The sequence below is a fragment of the Canis lupus genome, chromosome 9 (genome assembly GCF_003254725.2).
Source record: "Canis lupus dingo isolate Sandy chromosome 9, ASM325472v2, whole genome shotgun sequence".
NCBI classification, from domain to species: Eukaryota; Metazoa; Chordata; class Mammalia; order Carnivora; family Canidae; genus Canis; species Canis lupus.
Genome location: NC_064251.1, coordinates 30,763,433 through 30,773,915, shown reverse-complemented (window position 1 = coordinate 30,773,915; position 10,483 = coordinate 30,763,433). Strand labels below are relative to the sequence as shown.

The 10,483-nt window shown below is 35.3% G+C and overlaps 1 non-coding gene across 1 annotated transcript; it reads right to left on the bottom strand.

The window, feature by feature from the left end:
• Window positions 1–8,944: 8,944 nt before the first annotated feature.
• Window positions 8,945–9,051, bottom strand: LOC112655721 (U6 spliceosomal RNA). Its single transcript, XR_003133851.1, has one exon. It is a non-coding gene; the product is annotated as a U6 spliceosomal RNA (small nuclear RNA).
• Window positions 9,052–10,483: the final 1,432 nt, after the last annotated feature.

The window sequence follows — 10,483 nt, the reverse complement described above, 5'->3', positions numbered from 1 at the left end:
TCCATTTTTCTTTTTCTTTTTTTAAGATTTTATTTATTTGAGAGAGAGTGAAAGCTAGAGAGATCACAGAAGGAGAGGGGGAGACAGACTCCCCTACTGAGCAGGGAGCCCGATGCAGGACTCAATCCCAGGACCCTGAGATCATGACCTGAACTGAAGGCAGACCCTTAACTGACTGAGCCACCTAAGCACCTCTCTACTTCTTTTCTTAAAGAATAGTAGTCATTGGGTTTATGGCTTACCCGAAGTCGAGGATGATTTTATCTTGATATCCTTAACTAATTATATCTGCCAAGGTCCTATTTTCAAATATGGTCACATTCTGAGGTTCCAGGTGGACATGGATTTTTGGAGAATACTATTCAACTAAATATACCAGCGATGGTCCAGACACTTTATGCTCCATCACCCTGGGATCCAGTGAAGATAGCATAGAGAAGAGCCTAAGCCAACCTAAAATGGACAAATAGCATAAATAAGAAAGAAATCTGTGCCACAGCAAGTCATTGAGATTTCGGGGATTATTTATTACCATAGCATTCCCAGATACACACAGGTGTGATGTTGAAAGTGACCTGTTTAGTGTTTAACTCTCCATCTTTAATGATAAAAAAAAGTCTCTTGGAAACAAACTCAGTGGTCATTTTAACATCAAATAATTAAAGGAAAAATGGTGGGCTTTTTTTGGAATAAAATATATATTCATTTTTCTTCTAAGATCACCCTTACTTTGATATTTTTATCACAATGTTGAATTTATTTTGACATATAAGCTTAAAACTTACTTTAAATTATCTGAAGGATACTTGGGTTAAAAAAAATGACTAGTACTAGCTTATAGAGGATAATGTTTTCTTATTAGGAAAGTTAAAAAGTACTCTGGGTAAATGAACTTGTTATTCAAAGGTTATCTATCATTTAAAAAAAAAAGTCAATCAAAATTCATGTATTTCTTTTAACATAAGAAAATGATACACAAAGTCACTAGAAAAAAAGAATAGTCAAAATAGTTTATTCTTTTAACTACTTTCTTTTGAGTTTAATATACAAGTGTCATATTTATTTTTTTGAGTCTATCTCTCATATAGGTCTGTAATTTTCTGAGTTGTCTTTTTAAGAATTTTATTTTGCTTTCTTCGTTGACTGAATGAGGATATTTGGATTTTTTCCCCCCAGTGCTCTGAAACAGTTTTAATATCACAGGAAATGCATTTTGGGGGGTATTTCTTGTTTGTTTGTTTTTAAGTTTGATGGAAATATTTCATACATCATCTGGATATGATCTTTATTAAAGGTGGTGGTGTTTAACAAATTTCTTAATTTATATATTATTGATCTACTTGTATTTTTTTTATTTTCTTAAGCCAATATTGGTAATAGAGCATTTTCCTTGAAGATAGAGCTTTTCAGTAAGATTTTAACATGACCATAAATCTCTGTATCAGATGTACATATTTTAATATGTATGTATGTAAAGTTATAGTATTATGATTGTAACTAAAACATATTCTTTATATGCTTACAGTCCTTCTCTTACCCCTAATGATGTATATTCTTGTTCTTAACTATTTCTTAGTTTTTATTTGGCTTTTATTATGGCTTTTCCCGACTAAACCTCATCCACTGTTCCCTGTTTTTCGCTTCAGATATATATGTATATGCATATGTAGATAGATACAGATATACGGTGTCACTCTGACTTTGGTTGTGTTTCTTGCTTTCTCCTGTGGTCCCTTTCACACACACTAACTAGGTCAATGCTCAATTTGCATCTAAGAACTTGAAGGTTGGGAAAACTTTCTTTCAATTTCTGCTTTACTGCCACTAAATTTTTGCAGTTTTCTAACATTTTCTGTTTCCTTTTGCTGTTAAAATTTACTCACTGGAAGGGCTGTGGATGAAGGGGACAAGAGAGTTAAACACACAGGCTGAATTCACTGCTATAAGTCAGAACTCCCTCTCCTTGATTTTGAATGATTACTTCATGTTTCTCATGGTCCCAATCATGGTCCCTGGTGCATAGTAAGCCCTTAAGGTAATAGGCATTGGTGGACTTTTAGCAGGTTGAAAACAAGCACGTTGTACAAGAGAGAGAATCTATTAGAATATTGTGATAAGCCTTAAAATTTAAAAATTAGTTTTTTCTGTCATTTGGCAAATATTCATGAGACATACCTCATTTCAGCCCATATATGGTGCACAAAATAATACAATGGCATGGTTCCTGTCATTGAGGTTTTTGTTTATTAAGTAGGCTCCACATCCAGGGTGGAGCCCAATGAGAGGCTTGAACTCAAGACCCTGAGATTGACATTTGAGCTGAGATCAACAGTCTTACGCCCAACCAGCAGAGTCACCCAGGCACCCCTCATTGAGGTTCTTATAACCTTTTGAGTCTCTACTCTCATTCAGCTCCTGATACTATACTTCTTAACACAATAAATACTATTCTACATCGCTGTACTTCACAATTATAAATCCCTTGATAATTTTCAAGGCACTTTCTCTGATATTGGTATCTCCTTTGGTCACACAACTAGATGAGATGATAAGGGATCTAAATTCAAGGTAGCCACAAGGGCCAAATATGTTATCATCTCTCTCTCTTTAATCAAGATTGAGAGGACCAGAGATGTAATTAATTTGGGAAATTTACTGAGTGTGCAGAGCTTTGAACACAGTTTATTTATCAGGCAGCCACATTTGCACCCTAACTCATATGAAGAGCCCTGAATGCACGCCAACATCAATTAAATGTGGTGAGGTGTATATACAGTTTATCAATTGCCTAGATCCTCAACTATCATAAATCCTATGAAGAAAAGAGGATGAAACTCTGGCAGAATAGTAAAGGATGTTGTTATTTTGGAAAAAAGAAAATTCGGTATACCCAAAGGTGGTTATCATAGATGAATCAGACCAGAAACTAGAACAGTGAAAGGGAAAAAATGTGGAGAAAATATAAAAACTGGAAGAAAAGTGAAAATTCACATACCCATTCAGCTTTGTGCATTCCTGGGTGATTGACATTTAGTGATAATCCAGGTGGCCAGCTAAGGTGTTCCTCTGTCACCAGGCTTTTGCTGTCTTGTAAATGGTGGTCTGCAAGCCACTTTACAGCAAAATTAGATTAAACCTGGGCCATTCCTAACTGCTGGCATAATCAAGTAATATTTGCCACTAGGCATAAAATGAGTGGAGTCCTTGAGGATTTTTTATTCATTTGCTGTGGTTTCTTAAAAAATGCAAAATGAATTGCTGAGAAGATGCTAAATTTATTTGCAACTCTAAAAATTTATCACTTTCTACAGACAGATGATGAAAAGCTTAACCACAGCTTACCTAAGAAGTTGGAACACCTGGGCTTTAGGCAACACGGAAACTTCCTCTGAATCCAGAGGGATAATTTATAATTCATCTGAAGGACCTCAATGCCTAATTGAAAAAAAAAAGATTTAATAATGTGGAATAAGAAATAATATGAAGGACTAGGGAATGTTGTAATCATCACCCATTCTACTATGTGGGAAATAGAGAATAATCTAGTTTAATTGTGTGGAATGTAGATTTAAAAGAGAGCCCACATAAATGAAATGAAAGATTTATTCCTTATCACCTCTTGATAAGTGATTTCTGAATCCCCCCTCTAATGCTTTGTCATCAACGAATAATAAAGACATTTAAAATAAATCAACATTGGGGCACCTGGGTAGCTCGGTCGGTTAAGGGTCTGATTCTTGATCTCAGCTCAGGTCTTGATCTCAGAGTCGTGAGTTCAAACTCCTCACTGGGCTCCATGCTGGGCATAGAGCCTACTTAAAAGTAAATAAGTAAGTAAGTAAATAAATAAACAAATAAAATTAATGTTCTGAATCTACACAGGAATTAAGACCTGTCTACATTCCAAATATGCACAATCTTTTCATAGTGCCAAAAATAAAGATGAGACCTAAGGTTATTAATCAAGTATTATGTGCCAGGTACTGTTCTAAACAATTTATATTTCATCTAATTAGATTTCATCTAATTATTCCCATAAAATACACTTTCCAGCTTCTCAGGTCCATTGGGATTCTGCATCTTTCAGTGCTGCTTTCTTGTGCAAAATCAGTATACACAAATGGATGATCAACATTCCTCTACTGCTTCTTTTTTCTCTGGTGCTTCATACACACTATTTTGTTTAATCTTTACAACAAGCCTATGTGGAATGTACCATTTTTTCAGATGAGAAAACTGGGCTCAGAGAGATGGAGTAACTTGTCTGTAGCCTCACAGCACAGCACTGGTGAACACAGGATTCAAACCCCAGCAGTCTGTCTCCAGAACTAGTGCTCTTGAGACGATATTAAGTTGCTTTCATGCCATGAAGGAGGATTATTGCCAGTATTCATTCTCAAAATTATCCACTATGAGATCAAAGTGAGAAAAGCATAATGCTTGGCATAATAACTCCATTGAGCTCAGAATCAGTCACAGAATCATTAAAACAGCAGCCTATTCTCACACCTCAGCTGCTTAACTGTCCCCGAGGTTCCAAATGTCTACTCTCTAGCAGAAGTGATATTTCACAGGATGGTGTGTGTTTAGCTGAGCTTTTAAAGAAACTTCAGCTAGCTTATCCAAAGGGACAAAATAGCACTGCGTTTTTAAACAGAAAATATTAACACATTTCACCAGCAGGAATATAACTGCTATTCTATTGTGTGATTGTAATGTTTTCATAAAGTGTTATTATTAGTTAGCCATCTTAAAAGTCACAGAAAGACCTGGCAACAAAGGTAGGGAGATAAATTAAAAATTGCTATTCTCAATAAATTACTTGGGCAAATCCTCTGGAGGGGAAAGGGCAACGAAACTGGAGCTTGGTACTTTGATGTTTCTTCCTCATTTTTCCTCATTATGTCTTTAGTACAACACTCCATGAGGACCAAAGATCAATTTCATGGTTCAAAAACTCGGAAACAACCCTCCCCAAACATCTATGCTCTAATGAGCAGTACCATAGGGAAGCACCTCACTTTACCCAACATTACATTATGGAAAGACAACATAAAACCAAAACTGATTTGGGGGATGATTTTGTATGTGTGTGTGTGTGTGTGTGTGTGTGTGTGTGTTGAACATTATTCTGTATAATTAAATACAGCTCTTCTATGTGAAACCTTTCCATATCCCTTGTCCATGTTTCTAGGGTTGTTCTATTCTGTTATTGATCTATTGGAAATCTTCATATATTATGGATATCTGTGCTTTGCATATATCAGCAATTTTGTTATCAATGTGTTGATACTCTCTATATTTTTCAGTGTCTTTTCTGTAGAGACTTTAATTTTTATGTAATAAATTTGTTCTCTTACTTTAGAGTTTCTCAGTGTTTTTGTTTTGTGTAAGGATTCCACTCTCCAAGATTATCTAAACAGCTTTTTTGGTGTGCTTCTCATAATTTATCTGTGTCAGGCAGGATGAATCAGTGACACTATAGTAAAATGCCATCTATAGATTTCAAGAACTTTACACAACAAGGTATTTTGCTCCTGTTACATGTCCAATACAGGTTAGGAAGGGATCTCGGTTCATCATGGGGTGACAAAGGTTTCAACTCCACTATCTCCCTCATCTCCATAAGGCTTATTCTTACAATAATCGGAACTATAATCTGTTCCATTCTCACAAAACGTCCATAGTCCTATTCTCCTTACCTTGCTTAATGAGTATTTTTTTAAAAGATTTTACTATAGAACTTATTTTATATATATAAATCTTTATTTAGCCTATTTTTCCTCTTTCACTACTATCGACACCAAAAAGCTTAGGTCTCTAAGAACACAGAATATTTTGTTTGGTATGTGTGTATATTTTCCATTGGTGCTCTGTGAGTCTTTAAACAGGACATGGCACACAGAATGTGCCCAGCAAGTATTTTTTTAATTATTTAATGAAATGTCATAAGTCAATAAGAGAAAAATGTAGACAACCCTAATGAAAAATTACTGGTAAAAGTTTGAGCAAGAAATTCACAAAGAAGTAAATCCAAATGACTAATAAACTGAAAAAGATGCTTAGTTTCATTTTTAATCAAATTCTAGTTTAAGACAGAATGAAATAATTTTACATATATACAGATTAAAGTTTAAAACTTTGATAATCCACCCAGGCACCTGGGTGGCTCAGTCAGTTGAGCATCCGCTTTTGGCTCTGGTCATGATCTCAAGGTCCTGGGATCCAGCTCTGCATCAGGCTCCTTGCTCAGCAGAGAGCCTGCTTCTCCCACTCCCTCTGCTGCTCCCTCTGCTTGTGCTCTCTTGCTCTGTCTCTCTGTCAAATAAATTAATTTAAAAAAATAAAACTTTGATAATCCAGATGATGGCAAGGATGTAAAACAACAAAGTTTCTCATATACTTCTAGAGGACGTATAAGTTGGTCCAAGTACTTTGAAAATAGTTTGGCATGGCCTAGTAAAGTGGAAAATATGAATATATCACTTTTGGGAATATAACAAAATTTTACACATATACATAGATGTTATTACAAAAATGTTAATGCAGCACTATTTGTAAGACAAATTTATTTATTTTAAGATTTTATTTATTCATGAAAGACACAGAGAAAGAGGCAGAGACATAGTCAGATATTTTCTATAAAATAAAGAAATAAATGATATCCATCAAATTAATTTATCGATATTCTTGTGGAGAGAAATTCTAAGGTACTAGCAATGTTTGTTCTTTTTTTTATGTTTGTTCTTAATTAGGGTGCTGCTTACATGAGTATTCACCTATAATTATTCTTAAAATGTTATTTTAAATTATTCTCAAAATGTATATTTCATACATTCTCTTTATATTTTTTAAAAAAGTTATTCTCATTAATTTTCCAGCACTTTGTTCATATTACTTTGTTTTTCTCTTAGCATCCCATATTACCAGATGCTCAGCCAGGGTCAGAGGAGCTGTTTTCCAGTCCTTTAACTAATAACTTACTGAATTCCCCACTTCTGGCTCTTGCTCCTATTTCCTGCTGCCTCTTATATTTTGTTATTCTAGGATTTGTTGAGAGAAAACTTCCCTTTTCATCTGTCACTTGTCAAGCATGTCTTGGGTTTTAGTTTCTTAATCATATCTTTTTATTGTCTGTAAATTCCTTATTTTGGCATGTGGACAGAAATTTCCTCAATTTCCTAGTACTGTTAGGTTGTAACTTTTTTCTTTTGAAATTTTTGGAGTTTGGATTATTCTTTTGGATTATTTCTTTCAGATTTTGAGGAAGAAAGGAGGTAATGTTGATTCTCAAAATCTTGATTCAGAAGCCTCTTATTATGGGATATTTTAAGACATTTTAGAAAATCTTCACGTTCATTTAAAAATAATCTTTAACAAGCAATGATCCTCAATCTGAGATGTAGATTTTTCTAGCAGCCCAAAATAATCCATTGGGAACTCTGTTTAGCAGTTAATGATATTTTAATGAGCTGTGGAAATTTTAACTCTGAATACACATTATAATTACCTAGGAACGTTTTAAAAATAGTAGTGACCACAGTCCAACCCACACCAATTAAATCGGAATTCCTATAGGTAGAGCCCTGGAATATCTATTTAAGAAGCAAATGAAAAATTATTTAATGTACACTAGGATTAAAAATCATTATTCTAGTGGGTGAGATAAAAGCATAAATGAAAATTTATAGAATAAGAAATTATAAGACAAAATTCCATTAGATCAGTATTTAGAGTCTGCAGGAATGAATGTTAATACTTATACCAACAACAGTTATGCCAATACTTCAGTCATGAGTCAGTGACCCATTTTCCCATCCTATATTTCCAGGGGAGGACCAATTTCTCTTATTTCACCCTCTTGGACATTTAAGGTTTCTCTGTTCTCCTGGGGCTTTGGTTATTTGAAGGGAATCTCTGCTCTGTACATTAATGATCAGATGAGGATATTTTATCCATATTTTTACTCTAAGATTTATTTTCTGGAGATTATCTGTTACTCTTATTTGGGCAAAATTCTTAAAATTACCTTAGCTCTGGCTTACACATGTAAACTCCATTCTACAATTTACAAGCAGTTTATGCTCTTGAAATCCTATTGGAATGGGTCTTTCTTGAAACTCCTAATACAGAAATGAAAACAGACTACTGAATTATTCTTACAAATTACTGATGGTCATTTCTGCTTTTCACTGACTCCTTCTATTCCTTTTTTTGTCCCCTTTTTTGCTTCCAGCCTCTACTGTCAGCCTTAATGGCCTTCCTGAGGAAGAGCTAGGATTTGCCTTATTAAACTGTAGTCAGGCTTTAAACCCAGCCCATAACTCGTCTTTTCTGGTCCTTACCTGACGCTTTCAGCTGGGTTCCCTTGGCCCATGCTTAGTATCACCCCTACCCTCTGACTTATCATTCACCTTGATTTTCTGGTTTGAGTTTCTGCACTGAAGAGTAACTGTTTCCCAGACTGATCCCTCAAAACTTTTCTACACTTTTTAGGCTTTCCATACCCAGCTCTGGTCTTCTAGGTTCCAGTGTATGACCTTGAATGGCCCTAGTAATTCTCTAACAAGACTTCTCTGGCCCACCCCAAGGCATGCATCCTTCTGTTCTCTGAAAAAAGAGACTGGCTGCATGGAAGCCCCAGGAATGTCATGCTTAAGCCTAGAAATGTCCCTTTCCATCAGGCATTCCCCCATTATTCCCTGTTCTTTTTTTTCCAAGTTTTTTATTTTAGTACAGTTGACACACAATGTTACATTAGCTTCAGGTGTACCACAGAGTAATTCAACATCTCTATACTTCTATGTTATGCTATGCTCACCACACTGTGGCTACCATTTGTCACTAATCAATGTTATTATAATACCATTGACTGTATTCCCTACATTGTGCTTTTTATTCTTGTGATATACTCATTCCATAAATAGAAGCCTATATCTCCCACAAAAATATGGAACACTTCATGAATTTGTGTGTCATCCTTGCACAGGGGCCATGCTAATCTTCTCTATATTGTTTTGATTTTAGTATCTGTGCTGACAAAGAGAACACAAATACTCCCCATTCTTAGAGAATGAACACCTTTCCTACACCTCTATGTCATATTTGATATGATATCATATATGTCCTTATCATATTTGCCAGTTTTGTTAGCATCTCACATGTTAAATGTTTAATAAACACATATCAAATGTATGACTGAGTGAGTGAATGAATGAATGATTTGGGGTAAGTGTCAATCCATGTTGCCTCCATATAAATGTGCTTGGAAGTACCAAGATAAAAATGGCATAATCTTTTCCCTGAAGGAAACTCCTGGTAGTTGTAGAAATAGAAAATATATGAGCCCCAATATCCCAGACCTCATGTACATGTAGCTACAATATAAGATCATAATTCTTTTTCATACGCTGATTATGATGGTACAAGAAAACTTTTGTGTGCTCATTCTCTCATCCTCTTCCTCCCTTTCCTCCTCCTCCCCTTCCTCCACATGCAGCTGCCCTCTGCTACCCTCCTTCACTCTTCTCTGCTATAAGAAGAGGGAACACTACTCGAGGACCAGAAAACTGGTCTCTGCATTACTTTTCTGACAGATGAGCACAGCACTTCTCTAATTTTCTATGTCTCTGAGACCAAATTGTAACCATTAATAACATTTTACGGAATAGTCAAATAATGGAAAGGCAATAAACAACACATAGAATAACTACAATGCAAGCACAGAGCTATCCTAGAATCCTTTCTAGGCTGTTTTGCTGTCTTTCTAGTATGTTTCTGTAAGACTTAACCCCATTTGATGGGCTCTAAGATTTTCTTTGGCCAAGAATCTAGGTCATATTAAATTCAGATCTAAGGCTTATTTACCTACATCTTTACTTCTTTACCCAAGACTAACTTTTTACAAAAATACTATGTTTATTCATTCAACAAATACACATTTATTTTTAAATTTTTTAAAAATTTTATTTAAATTCAATTTGCCAACATATAGTATAACATTCAGTGCTCATCCCACCATGTGCCCTCTTTAATACCCATCACCCAGTTACCCTATCACCCACCTCCCCTTCTGCAACCCTTTGTTTGTTTCCCAAAATTAGGAGTCTCTTATGGCTTGTCTTCCTCTCTAATTTTTCCCCACTCAGTCTCCTCCCCTTCCCTTATGATCCCTTTCACGATTTCTTATATGTCACATGGATGAGACCATATGATAATTGACTTTCTCCAGCTGACTTATTTCACTCAGCATAATCCCCTCCAGTTCCATCCATGTCGATGTAGATGGTAAGTATTCATCCTTACTGATGGTTGAGTAATATTCCATTCCAACAGATGCACATTTAGTACCTACTCCTAACATGTACCAGACACTGAATTAAACAAATATCAGAGGCTTGTCAAATAAATTCTAGCCAAGTGGAACAACAAAGAAAAATCCCTTATATACACCGTTAGACAGAGGGTGTGATAAAAGTGAGAC